The 14,917-nt window shown below is 39.8% G+C and overlaps 1 protein-coding gene across 1 annotated transcript in view; it reads left to right on the forward strand.

Moving 5' to 3' along the window:
- The window catches only part of ak5 (adenylate kinase 5), a 111,520-nt gene that overhangs the window by 86,829 nt on the left and 9,774 nt on the right, over nt 1-14,917 (forward strand). The gene's annotated exons all lie outside the window — the stretch shown is intronic.

The raw sequence follows: 14,917 nt of genomic DNA on the forward strand, positions 1-14,917 counted from the left end.
TTGACTTTACATTGTTTTCATTTGTAAAAATCACATTTTGCATTATTAGCACAATAAATACTCCATAACTGTTGTGTGATTGAAAAATTGGACATATAAAAAAAGGGATTAACCATAACCGTTTAGGATGAGGGTAAAATTAGATTCAACTCATCTCCAGTGCAAGTAAAAGAAAGTATTTGTCCGCTTCCTGGATTCAAAACGTTTTGAATGCGATAACTCAAGATTAAGGTGACGTACGAGCTTTAAATTGATATCATAGGTGCATCTACTAACAGTCTTGGATGAGTTTGAACCTCAGTGCTCTTGACCTCACATGTGTGTTTGATAGAGGCTGAGGGGAAGCATGGGCGGTTGCCAGTATTTTTGCATAACTGTCACACTTACATTTTTCAGATCATCAAGCAGTTTTTAATATTAGACAAAAATAACCTGAGTAAATAGAAAAAGCAGTTTTTAAATGATGATTTTATTTATTCAGAAAGATTGAAAAAATAATTTTGACTCACCTAAATAAACCTAATTGGTTGTGCCACCGTTGGCAGCAAAAACTGCAATCAGTTATTAACTGCCAATGCATCTCTCACATCAGTGTGGAGAAATTTTAGCCCACTTTTCTTTGGAGAATTGTTTCAATGTTTTCAACCAAAATCGTCCTGGTAAGGTCGTGCAAAAGCATCGCAATTGGATTTGTCCTGACTTTGGCTAGGCCACTCCAGAAACTTGATTTTGTCTAATTTCTTTGAGTCATTCAGAGGTGGACATATTGTGAATTTTCTCTTACTGCATAACCCAAGTGCGTTTGTGCTTCAGGCCATGAACTGGTGGTCAAACATTGTTCTTCAGGATTATCTGGTAGAGGACAGAATTCATGGTTTCATCAATTACAGCAAGTCGTCCTGAAGCAGCAAAGCAGCGACAGACAATCACACTGCCACCGTTATGTTTAAATGTTGGTGTGATGTTCTTTTTATGAAAAGTTCAATTGAAAAGTTCAGCTTTTGGTTAGTGTACAGAGTATTTCCCCCAAACTCTTGAGGATCGTCAAGCTGTTTTTTGGAAAGTATGAAACAAGCCTTTCAGTTCTTTTTTTCCCCCTAGTCTCTTTATTATTGAATCATAAACTCTGACCTTAACTGAGAAAAGTAAGGCCTGCAGTTCTTAAGATGTTGTTTTTTGTTCTTTTCTGACCTCCTGGATGAGTCATTGATGGAGTAATTTTGGTAGGCTGGCCACACGTGGGAAGCTTCACCGCTGTTCCAAGCTTTCTCCATTTGTGGATAATGACTCTCACTGTGGTTCACAGTCCCAAAGCCTTAGAAATGGCTTTGTAAGGCAGGTTTCGATAGATTTTCTCCCTTAATAAATGAAATCATCACTTTGTCTAATATTGAAATTTGTTTGGTGAGCTAAAACATTTTAGAGTAACAAATATGGAACAAACTAAGAAATCAAGAAGAGGGCAAATATCCTTTCACTGCATTTTATAAACACGTCTGAGACAGCCAACGTATGATTGAAGGGCAGACAGGGAAAATGCATCAAAAGTGTTTTGTTGCTGTTTGTAGTGGGTCTGCTATGTTGCTCAGGGTTACATTTCAGAAAGGTTTAGTTTGAATTTCTGGCGTTAACAGCAGAGCTGAATCTGTGAACATATGTACTAATACAGTAGTGTTTTCATGTCTGCCACACTTGAGACCTATATAAAATCTTGCCAAGCCCACCATGGACAACCCTGCCCTGTTTCCATTTATCTGGGTCTTCAGTCAAAGCTGAAATGCCCACACTCCCTCTCCACCTCATTCAGCTCTTCCAGCTTCCGGACTAAACTAGCTGAGAGGCATAATCTCCCCAGGATGTTCTGCGGATGCCCCAGTGTATCATCCCAGTTGGAGATGCTTGAAACACTTCAGCTAATAGGCATCCAGGAGTTGCCCTAGTTAGATCCCCAAATCACCTCAACAGGCTCTTTTCAGTCCAGTAGAGTAGCGGCTGTACTAGTTGACTAAGCTCCTGGCATGATCTCTAAGGCTGAGCCCAGACATCCTTCTGAGAAAGCTCATTTCCACCTCTTGTGTTGTTGATCCTATTCTTTCGGTCACTATCCACAGCTTCTTGCCACAGGTGAGGGGAGGCGCATATAGTGAACAGCAAATGGACCGCTTTGCCTTCATGCCCAGCTCATTCTTTACCACAATAGACCAACAGAGCACCTCCATCCCTGCAGACGTGGCACCAATCCGGCTGTTCACTCTTCTCCAATTTTAAACTAGCTAACGTTATAATGAGCAAATTAAATAAAGCAACACTGGCTTCAGATTGAGAAACAACAATGAGTCCAGTTGTTGACTTTTGTAACTGCCCCTCTATCTGTGATTTAAATGTCATTCTTTTATGTGCAGGGCTAAAGTGTCACAGGATGTGGAGCTTAAGAATGAGGGCCTAAATGCAGGACACAAGACGGTCCTGCATTTGTTTTTTGGTAATATATAAACAATAATTCAAAAATCACTTTGAGCAAAGCATTACACATGACTAAACAGGGAGAAGACACACAGCAAAGATAGCAAAGGCTGTGACAAAGACTGACAGGAATATAAGACTATACCCAGACAGTTCATTAGGTAATGACCAACAAGAGGGTACCGAGACACAGATGAAGACTGTAAGGAAAATCAGAAACCAGAACTAACACGGGACCTTCAAAGTAAAAATAGGAAGTAACCAAAACATGAGTCCTAAGCACAGAGAGCTAATCTGAAGACAAAGAGAAATAAGCACAACAGAACAAATACACATAATAGAAGCAGAGAGGAGGAAACATGAGGAGCAACAAACTCAAAACAGAACGCCTAAAAGTTAAACTAAACTTAACTAAAACTAGAACAGTAAATAAAATGAAGTGCGTCCACAACTAGACAAGACCCTGAACAATAAAACTAAAAGTTAACATAAAAGGATAATAATGACTTCATGAATCAAAACACAGGGTCACACAACGGAGACGTGCTACTAGCAAAATCATGCTAATGTAAAAAGACAGAGAATCAAAATCAGTATTAAAATATTAAAGGACTTCAAACGCTCAGACAGATAAAACCACCACTTTCTGCACCACCACCATCTCTCTGTGTGGCTCTATAAAAAGGACCAATATCCTGACACAGACACCAAACAATATCCTGTGCATAATTTGGGAAAAATCAGCTGCATATCACACAACAGCAGCGTTTGACGCCGTTGGAATGAGAGCACATCACGCATCCCTATCGGTAATAAAAATCCCTGTATTTTCTTTATTTTCTGATGCCTTTCTCGAAGTAGTGCCATATTGCAAAAAATCAGAATGGAAATGAGTATCAGACGAACCAAACTATAAGAACACAGTGTGCCTATTTTTCAGGGGAATGTTTTTTTTCTCCCTACAATTATGAAACAGTACATTTTAATGACACCCGAGGATTATATCTGTTATTGGCTTATTTGGAATAAATGTAATAACAGGATATTCAGTACAAGAAGCAACTGCAAAATGCCACAGCAGCAGAAGTGACAGTCAAACATGTCAGACAACCACTAACCACACTTTTTGACTGACAGGTAGACTGTGAGAGGACAAGTGTCGGCCTCTGACAGGGATAAGCACCGAGCAAAAAGCATATCCAAAAAATAATTATCTGACAACACGGCTGTATAGATTATCATTTTATAAAGCCTGGGAGTGAAGTAGTTTATCTAGAAAATGCTAAAAATGTACTTGCAGTTACTTGACTACACCGCAGCTTTCAGGCTGAGAAAATATGTATTATGTAACATGTTTTTCCTGCAGAGGGTATAATTAAATAAACAGAAAAGGGAGGACTAACGTTAAATTTTTATATTGAAAAGCACTTAAAAAAAAAAAAAAGGGCTTTATTGGAGATTTCATAATGGTGAAACGTCTGTCTGAGCTTGTTTCAGAGATGGAAACAAACTCACTGACAGGCTGTGCAGACATGGTAAATTATGTACTGAAAAACACGCTGACTGGGACAGAGAGACAACCTCAGGCATTATTCATGTAGGCACTGGAGAGTCTGCACTCAAACAATACTGATAGTATCGAGGGATGTTTTATTATGTGTGATTGTGGACCCCACCCAGAGTAGCTCAACACTTTCTAAAGGTATTCAGGGCCAGATGCATTATATTGCCAAACGTAATCACTCACACATCCAAATAATAGAATTCAGGTGTTCTAATCACTTCCATAGCGACAGGTGTATAAAGTCAAGGCCCTAGGCAGGCACACTGCTTCTACAAATATTTGTGAAAGAAATCGCTCTCAGGAGTTCAGTGAATTCCAGCGTTTTCTTCCATATATGATGCGGGGTTGTTATTCAGGAGTTGGGCTCAGCCCCTTAGTTCCATTGGAAGGAACTCTTAATTCTTCCACATACCAACACATTATGGACATTTTAATGCTCCTAACTTTGTGGCAACTGTTTGAGGATGCCTCTTTCCTGTTCCAACATTGATTGTGCACAAACAAGGTCCACATTGACATAGATGAGTGAGTTTGGTGTGGAAGAACTTGACTGGCCTGCACAGAATCCTGACCCCAACTGCACAAAACACCTTTGGGATGAATTAGAGTGGCCAGGCCTTCTCGTCCATCATCAGTGTCTGACCTCGCAAATGTGCTTCTGGAACAACAGTCAAAAATTTCCATAAATACACTTCTAAACCTTTTGGAAAGCCTTGCCAGAGGAGTTGAAGCTGTTAAGGGTGACCCAACATCATATTAAACTTTATGGATTAAGAACTCAAGTTCAATCGTGTGTGAAGGTAGACGAGCGAATACTTTTGGCACCATAGTGTACTTTGTACTATATTTTTCTAGCATTGTTTTTAAAGGGGCTCTTTTCAGATTCTATTTTCTAGACTCTCAGAAATGTAGCCCAAAAGAGTGACAGATGATCTAAGCCCATATTTTATTTACAGGTCCTCAAGGCAGATAATACAGTACGAGGCACATAATATTCTTTAAAACAAATCGAGTGGTTGCACAGATATTAAAGTGGCAAATCCAAATAAAACTTTATTAGAAATAGTACGTTTCTTTCAATAATATATACAGCATTTGTGATGCTGTTCTTTTTCCCAGTAAGAAACTCTGAAATACTCATATTCATGCATGTGCTAGAAGCAGTGCAGAACGTTTTAATTCAGTTGATGTGCCCTCACGGCCCAGCAAGAGGACTGTTTCAGCTGAGAGCAGAGGATGTGTTCTGGGTGCCATTATAACAGATACACTCTGCAGCCCATTTTTAAGTACGCCTTGCTAGTACTGAGTTGGACCCCCTTTTTCTGCCTGCACAACTTTGTGTGCAATCCTTTGTGTCATATATTCAACAAGGTGCTGGAAACACTCAACATTGGAAGTGTTAATCCTTATTCAGCCAAGTAGGGAAAAGATCTAAAGGATAACACGATGGTTTAGGTAATGAAACTGCTGAAGTTAGCTCAGACAGATCTATAGGAGAGAAGTAGTCCAAATATAAATCAGGTCTCACAGCTGCTTCTTAAGCTGCTGTAGTTGCTTATACATCTGTGACAGCTGTGGGAAGGATGTGATGGTATCTTCTCTTTCGAGCGAGGCACTCATGTAGATTATCCACAGAGGATTGAGGAAGTGATTAAGCTCCACTCGATGCATGTTTTGAGTCATGTAAAAATACTCCTCTTTAATTAATAATTTCAGCCTGGCGTGGTTTATGTTTCTTCTGTGTGTGTACACAAATTGTCATTTCAAATGGGGAACAAGATCTGTCCTTGTCTAAATACAGAAAAGGTGATTCTGTGCAATAACTGTTCAGGGTTTTATTTTTTTTAAACATTTCCTACAGCTAACAGAAAAATACATGTTACACAAACAGAAGTACAACTATTCTAATGTGAGGAAATGCACCCATCATCATTCATAATTATTTCCAAATTCCAGAGAGTACGTTTATGGTATCAGAAAGTATTCTGCAGCCTGCTTAAGCCCTTAATTAGACCTATTGATGATGTTTTTCACTGATTCCTTTTGATTGTTAAAAACAACAGCCTTAACTGGTGATTTAGTTCATTTAACCTTTTACAGAGGAGATATAAAACATGTACAGACTGAAAACAGGTCAGAAATGAAAGACTAATGAATACTTTTTGCATCCTGTGGCTTTGCTTGCTTCTTTTAAATTAATATTTAATGGCAATTATGAGCTAAAAATCTTTGATTTCTCCCTTTTAAACAACTTCGTGGCCCACCTGCAGTACCTCCAGAGCTGGAAACCACACTTTCCCAATCATTGTGTAGGATGAAAGTTTTTGGTCAGTTAATACTTAGCCTAACTCTTTTGCCAAAAGCACATAGCCTGGCGGCGATTACGCCATATGTCGGTAAAATGCTGACAAATTGAAAAGTTGTCTTAAACAGGAAAGCGAGCGGCGTTCACCACAAAGAGCAAGATATGCAAAAAAGAGAGCGAGAGACAGAAAACGTCAAAAGGTTAAAAAAGGCCACATGAGAAGTCTTCAGTGGTTTTTTTGTTTTGTTTTTTCCCCCCGTGGATTTCACAGAAGCTCCTGGTCTTTCATGACTACTGTCTTCTCTGAAACAGAGTTTAAGCTAACAGACAAACAACAACACATGAGACTTAAATCACATTACAAAAGTAGCAGGTAGAAGTGACAAATAGCTTTAACATACAGGCTTAATTTCCAGCATCCACATCCCTCATTACAGCTGCAGAGATTATGAGCCGTGATGCATTTTTCTGCTGGTCATAATTAATGATCAGTAATAAGCTGGTGGTTGTCAGAAAACCTTTTAATTGAACTGCGCTGCAAGTGTGTGACATTTCACATTAAAATGCACACACACACACACACACACACACACACAGCTGTAAGCATGTGTGTTCAACTTGCGTGTGCTTTTGATCAGAGTGAGTCACAAATATTGACTGGAATGTATTGCTGAAGCGTGTCCTTTCACTCCGCCTGGTAAACTGGTTGCAGTTTGTCAAAACACACAGTGGAGGATTTTCAACCTTAATCTGTCCATGGAGGAATTACTGAGCTCTGGTGTTTACGTTTATGTCACCACAGCCTTCAAACACAGCCTGTTAATTAATCATCTGAAGAATACGGTCTGCATGTTTCTATTTTTTTCTCAACTGAAAGAAATCCCATGAAAGGTTGTGCATCCAAATCCAGTTAGATCTTATCCATCTGTGCTGTAGAGCCCCACTATTGTCACAAACTGTTAAAAACAAATGCAATTAGTGACTGAATTACACCGTAGCCATTTTCAGACATGCACTTTAACCTGCCAGCTCCCTAGTGTAAAGCCCATCTGATGTCTGATTGCACAAATTTTGAGAAAAGCACACGTAATAGTCCTGTGAACACCCAGCTTGCAAGTGGTTGTCCTGTGTCCTGCACACTCTACCCAGACATAGACCCCTCAGAAACTCACTGATGAGTTCACATGTGATAAACTTCAAACAATGTCCCAACCTTTGTCATGGATCATCATGAACATAAAGTCCGGAGGCTCATATATAGAGTCCGGACATTTTATACAGTAAGCAGAAAACCATTGTATCAAACTACATAATTACATTTCAGAAAAGATAATTCTGTGAAACTGCAGTCACACAGAAAGAAAACCAGCCCTTAAAGATTTCCACAACTGATTAAAGCTTAACTTAAAAACAAGCCTTCACGGTTACAAGACGTAGTTCTGAAGTTCTATTATGTGAAGACATTTTTGCTGTTAAGAAGAATTCATTGCAAATATACTACTGATTTTACCAAAATCTGCCCTCCTACTGATCCAAAATGAACATAATTGCCTAAAGTAAGAGAATATTATTGACGTGAATTTAATTATCACCAAGCTCTCAGAGAAAGTTTTGACCTACAGAAAATCTCTGCTTATGCCAATAACTGACTCTTTTCAGGAGTCGCCAATATTTTCTGGTTTCCCTGTAATTGCCACCACAAAAAGTAAAGTGCTTTTTTGTTCGAGCAGCTCTAGTAATGAGAACAGCAGGAAATGACACAGTGTGAGAAAGGAGCTGTACCCGGAGGTAGCAGAAAGTAAACAAGAGCTTTGAGACTGTATTGATTTCTGACGTGGGAGGGGAAAAAATAAAAAAAACATCTGTCTCTGACTAACTGTTTCAGGTCTAGGATCAATGGAGATGAATGGGATTTTGCTTGAATTTTCACTCTTTTCTGCTAAATAAATAGCCCTTAGAAAACTTTCTATTGATGACTGTTGAATATCTGGCAAGTAGGGACACATTTTTGGAAAGAAATTATAACAATAGTTTTTCCAGAGGATAAAAGGCCAGTCTATGCTTATCTATATTCTATGAAAAGTAACCGGCAATTTTTGCTGATTGCAATGGACTTCCTTGTGCTATTTTTATCCTTTTCTGCCCCCTGAAAAAGAACAAAAACAACAGAAAAGCACAAACTCCAAAGAATCAGAAACACTGAGGCTTTTCAGCCAAGATTAAAATGCCATATAAAGACACCCACGCACAGATTTACTTTAACTTTCTGTCTACTCGGTGGAGAAACCCAATGGCTTTCAAGCAAAGCTCTGCTGTCTAAGCTTCTTACTGCACATTAAGGTCATGTCCCATGTGTTCTCCAACATGAGCACTGTGAAATGCTTTTTTAATGCCATGTGAGAGACTTATGAGAGAGAGAGAGAGAGAGAAATGGTGATTTAAAGCTGGATGAATAATCCCACACTGGGATTACTGAAGTGCACCTCTCCAGGTTTACAACCGAAAACATTACAAAAAGCCGTTGTAACACAAAATCACCCACACTGGAGTTTTATCTCAAAGTGAGATAAAACGCTGTTGTATGTGGTGCAATGGTGAGTGACGACACAGGGAGTGTTTGCCTTGGTAAAGTGTTACTGTACTGTTGCCTGGAAACACAGAACATGTATTTTTCTGTGAAATACCAAAGTCTAATATCAGGCCTCACCATCTTATTCCAGCAATCTATTTGAGGAGTTATTTTCAAGCTCCTTTCCATGGTCATGTAAAAAAGAAAGTTTTCATAGAACCCTATGCAGTGCTGTGAAAAAATGAAGTACATCCTCGCAGCTTCTATAGGATTTAAGAGAGCAAGTATCAGCCAGGTGCTGCTAATCAAATGCACTTGATTAACTGATCATTAGCAAGTATAAGTACCTCTATAAAAGCCTCGTGTTCTGCTGTGAAGCAGCGAGATGCTTTTTAGCCAGAGCGTTGGCCTGACTCAAACGTTCACAAAAGCTTTGCACATACTTTGTCACACTTGTTTTGGAGCTCTTCAGGAATCAAAAATTCCTCTTTCATAGCTTTAAGTGGCCCACGAGGCATGTGGCCAAATACTAGTTCAGCTGGACTAAAACCGAGTGACTCCTGAACAACTTCACGAGCATCCCCTCATCCCCACTCCTTTCAGCCTCTAGGCAGTACTTGCGTAGCATTGCCTTTAGGGTCTGATGCCATCGTTCCAATGCACCTTGGGACTCTGGATGGTAAGCAGAGGACACAACATGTTTGATATTCAGGGATTTAGCTACCCTTTTTAAACACCTTTGACTGGAAGTTTGAACCTTGATCAGTTTGTATGACCATCAGCAGGCCAAACACAGACAAGAACTTTTTTAGCGCTGTAACAACCGACCTTGCTGTAATTTTATGTAATGAAATGGCCTCAGGGAAACGTGTAGCAGCACACATGACGGTGAGCAGATATTCATTTCCTGACTTTGTTCTAGGTAGTGGTCCAACACAGTCCACTATGACATGGACAAATGGCTAATCCGCTACAGGAATAGGACACAGTGGGGCATCACCAGATTTGGTTTACCAGCAATCTAGCACACATGACAACTGCGACAAAACTTTGAAACATCACGTTTCATACTAGGCCAAAAGAAATGCTTTAACAAAAGCTGGTATGTTTTTGTGATACCCAAATGTCTAGACTTTCATGGGCAAGAGACAGGACCTTATGTCTATTTATGGTTGGCTATCTGTTTAACTTTACTCCAGTCTGCACTTTCCGCACCTGAGGAGACCACTGACGCATTAAGATGTCCTGTTCTACAAAACAGGCTTGTTGTTCTTTACTGGCTTGATCAGCACTTACCACACAATTGAAACAATTTCATGTTTCGTCAGCTTGTTGGGCTGAGGACAAGTGTTTGCTGGTCAGTTGAAGTGGTGCGTTCTTCAAGGATGGATCGGGCAGAACATTGTTTTCTTCAGTTTGCACATTACCCTCCTTGGAAAATGAGGACATCAGCACAGAATCGGAGAGTGAAATGTCAGCATCTTTACCTGATTATGCACAGGTAACCATACAGGCCGGATACAGCCCAGAGTTCACAGAAGAGTCCGGGGTCGTCTGATTTAGATGATTGTCTAAAACCGGATTTGGAAGCAAGAAACCTCCAGCAATATCATTCCCCATTAACATGGCCACACCATCTACTGGTAAGGCTGTGCAAACAGAAAGAGGGAAAAACCCTGTAGCAAGTTCTGATTTTACGTAAACCCGGTGAACTGGGAGCAGAACAGAATTAAAACCACAGGTGCTTTCAGCTGAGAAAGGTAAGACCCCAGAGAAGATGACAGTCTGGGAGCCTCCAGTCTCCCTCAAAATGCGTATTGGTTTCAGATCAGAGGGATTAGCTGTTAGTGGTACCAAGCCATCAGAAATGAAAGGTTCAAAACAAGGGTCAGGCATCTTACCACCACAACCAAGGACTTCACTGCGGGGCACTGCTTGCACAAAACCAACACCTTTAGTCTGTTGGGAATTTAACTACGTTTCCCGTTTTAGGGCTAAACAGTCAGCGCTGACATGTCCAGGTTTGTGACTATAAAAACACTGATGATTTTCCTTCGAACCAGACGCTTTAGCCGTGTGGGGCTGTTGCACAGAGCTAACACGTGGCGTCTCACTGACAATGAATGATGATTTATGGGCAAGCACATACTCATCAGCAACAACAACAGCAGATGTAAGAGTGGTCATTTTCTGTTCATTTAAATACAAAACTACACGCTCAGGCATGCACTTTTTAATGCACAGTTTAGATAAGGTCTTGCAAACAAGGCTCACAGACGGGGCAGGATGCACACTCAGTGCAAAGCAGCAGCCCCTGAATGAATGTTCTTCAGCCTTTTAAAGACACAGGTGTGACCAGTCAGTCACTGGTCTGGCATCCCTCAGGTGGTCCAATAGACTTTCCCTGGAGGTATCCACGGGTTACCAGCCAGCCAATCGTCTGTGGGGGTTGCCACACCCTAATCTGCTTGAAGGAAGGCTGGCTCTCTTCTTCCAAGGCCAGGGGCCATAACACTTCCATACAACAAGACTCGGGGAGAGTGACCCCCTGCTGGCCATTGATTGCACTTTTCAGCTCTATTTTATATTTATAGAAGCTGAATTCGAGGAAAATCCACTGGTTATTGAAACAGGGATTCATTTTTTCATTTTGATATAACACTGCAAAAACTCACATAAACATGCAGAAAGAAAATTAACTCAGCTGAAAAACTGCTTCTTATTCATTGTGTTAAACTACCAGAAGTGGAGGAGCGCTTGTTTTCATGTTGATGCGGCTGCTGCTCGTGATTTGTTGCATCTGTGGGCAGCTCAGGGTTTCAGTCCAGGTTGCATGAATACCTAGTGGAGCATATCTTGCTGCTGTCAATGTCGTGTCATCTGAAGACATAAACTACAGCTACCATCTCCCGTCCTACCCTCTTCCTTCCTGTAAGTTTTTCTCAAGAAGCCTTAAGATCACCAAATCAGGAAAAAGTTAAAGAAAACAAACAACGTCGGTCTTAGTGAGAATAATTTTAAAATCATTAACAACTGCAGAGCTGTTAGCACACTTAGCTATTTCCTCCTCTTATGGCAAAAAAGCCTTTAAAACATTAACACAGGTTAACTGCCTAGATCAGCCTATTTGATGAATGTTTTTCATCTATCCCAACTAATGAACATTAAGTGAAATGATGACAGATATCGCACAATAACAGAAGGGTAAATGTCTTTGAAGAAGTATTAAATTCACATGTACAAGCCACTTACACCATCCTCAGCTGACCCATTACCTGTAATGTGGAGGATATATGATAGTATCAATTGCTGGAATAAATTTTCACTTTATCGATGTTATAACAGTTGATTAGGTATTATGGTTGTTTTATAGGCTTCAGTTTGTGACGCTATTGGATTGGGTGATTAGTAACAGTCATAATGGCAGCTTTTAAATTGGACAATATTGTCCTATTACAGATATATAGGTTCAATTTATGAAATTGCTTTGCTTGTTTTTTGTTTTTATAGAGCATAACAAAATGCTTCATGTAATTCATGAATAGTGTCAAAAAAGGTTTGTTTGCACAGGATCTCTGGCTCTGTTGTTTACAGTAGTCTCAGTACTGTTTGCAGTACATGTAGCAGAGTAGCATCATCTGTGATGCAGAGTTAAGCAGTGCATTGAATACCATACCATACCACCTTTATTTATAAAGCACTTTAACATAAAACCAGAGTTCACAAAGTGCTGTACATGCTAAAAGCATAAGTAAAGAAAATTAAAATGAGATAAGATAAAATAAATAACTAAAAAAAAACTAAAATAAATTGAAACATGTCAAAACAAATTGAGTCAACCCCTCTAATCAATGCCAAAGGCTTCAGCGAATAAATATGTTTTAAGAAGACTTTTAAATTCAGAGAGAGAAGAGGCCTGCCTAACATGCAAGGGTAGATCATTCCACAACTTTGGAGCAACTACACCAAAAGCACGATCACCTTTAGATTTATACTTAGTTTTTGGTACCTTAAGGAGCTGCTGATTGGCGGAACTAAGGGAACGGGGAGGTGTATATGGTTGTAGTAGCTCCGAGAGGTAGGGGGGGGGCCAGGCCATTAAGAGATTTAAAAGCAAATAAGAGAATTTTAAAAACAATCCTAAAATGTACAGGTAGCCAGTGGAGTGAAATTAAAATTGGGGTAATGTGCTCAAACTTTTTTGTTCCAGTTAAAAGACGTGCTGCAGCATTTTGCACAACCTGCAGGCGCCTAATGGACGCATCACTAACCCCAAAATAAAGTGCGTTACAATAATCCAGCCTAGAAGTAACAAAGGCATGGATTACTGTCTCAAAATGCTGTTTCGATAAGATAGGCTTTATTTTGGCTAATTCCCTCAAATGAAAAAAGCTAGATCTTACAACAGCTCTGACCTGGCTTTCAAGTTTAAGATTTGCCTCTATTTTAACTCCCAGATTAGTGATGACTGGTTTAACATACTGTGCCAGTGAACCAAGATCTATAATAGTGGCCTCAGAAGCGCCACCAAAAACCATCACTTCTTTTTATGTTAACGAGCAGTCGTTAACAAGAAGAAGTGTACCTAAAAATGTGGCGGGTGAATGAAAATTAAAAAGGAAAACGAGCGTGCTGTCTAGTGGGGTGAGACACTTGAACACAACAATCCATCTAATACAATGATCAAAGTCAAGTTAACTATACTTTAACTTCACCATGTTACAATCCATCACTCTCTCCGCTCTCTCCATCCATGATATGGATAATGTTGTTCCATGAACCAACCTCGAATGATATCACCAGTGCTTATCTGACTATGAATTGGGTAGAGAGAGAAAAAAACCCAATAATACACTGAAATAATCATAGAAAAATGTGCCTGAGGCCAATTTACAACATAACTCTTTAGCAGAGACCCAAGTCTGAACTGAGAAAGAGCGGCAATTAATACTATTATCCTGAAGGGACCGAGCTATTAGGGAATAAAATGAGAGTTGTAACCACTATGTTTTTAAAAAGTGAAATTTAAGACCCCACATGATATTTTATGCAGGAACACTTTTTAATGCCTTCATTTCCTTATACCGTTTCTTTTACCTATGACAGCTTTCCTAAAATAGATGAATTGGTGAGTCCAAAATACTCTGAGCAACAATGAAGTTATAGTAAAGTTTTTCACTCTTGTCACTCCCAGGCCCTCTAACAAAGTGAAAATTCCCTCCACACCAAGCATGAATTGATCCAGAAGGCTAGCTGGAGTTTTTGAACACCAAGACATCTCACAGTGGCAAACAATTCTTCCATGATGCCCTTCTAAGTTGGGCCAAGCCTCACAACTAGTAAAAGCCATCAATTACTTCTTCAACAGCCCTGCTAATAAACAAACTAACTAATCACGTAGCCTCAGAACTAATAAGCTTCTACAGCAAGACTGACAGCATAGCCTAGTAGAATAACCACTAGCACTCACTGAAGAGCAATAATCCCCTGCAATCACCTACTGAACAGAGTGAAGATGCAACAAACATTTACCTTTTATGAAGGGATGCGGTGATACTGCATGTCAGAGACGGGCTACTGGGACGTGTTGCACTAATTTAGCTCCAAGCTAATTTGACTTCAAGATTGAAGTGGCTGAAACTAATATGATGAACAGCCAGCAGAACGTCTCCAGTGAAAGAAGCAACAATACAGTCTTATTTCTTCAACAAAGTCTTCCTGAAACAGCTTGATAACAATGCTACAGCCTAAGCTAACACCAGCAGCTCATTGAAGAGGGCGCGTTTGATTTATATTACATTGAATAGTCAAAAGTCTTGACCCACCTCCCTTTCTTTAATATTTGGTTAAAAAAAAGAAAGAAGTAGGTGTAGAAGCATATTAAAACATTTGCAAACATGCATGTAAAGGCATGATATAAGGCAAAATAGAGATTGCACAACTGTAACACGCTTGAGAGTCCATATTTGGTATGACCACCTTTAGTCCTCAGCATAGCCTCTTAGGAACACTTTCC

This window comes from Diplotaxodon limnothrissa, linkage group LG18 (assembly GCF_057381915.1).
Source record: "Diplotaxodon limnothrissa isolate DT_005_m linkage group LG18, D_limnothrissa_male_GT1.1, whole genome shotgun sequence".
NCBI lineage: Eukaryota > Metazoa > Chordata > Actinopteri > Cichliformes > Cichlidae > Diplotaxodon > Diplotaxodon limnothrissa.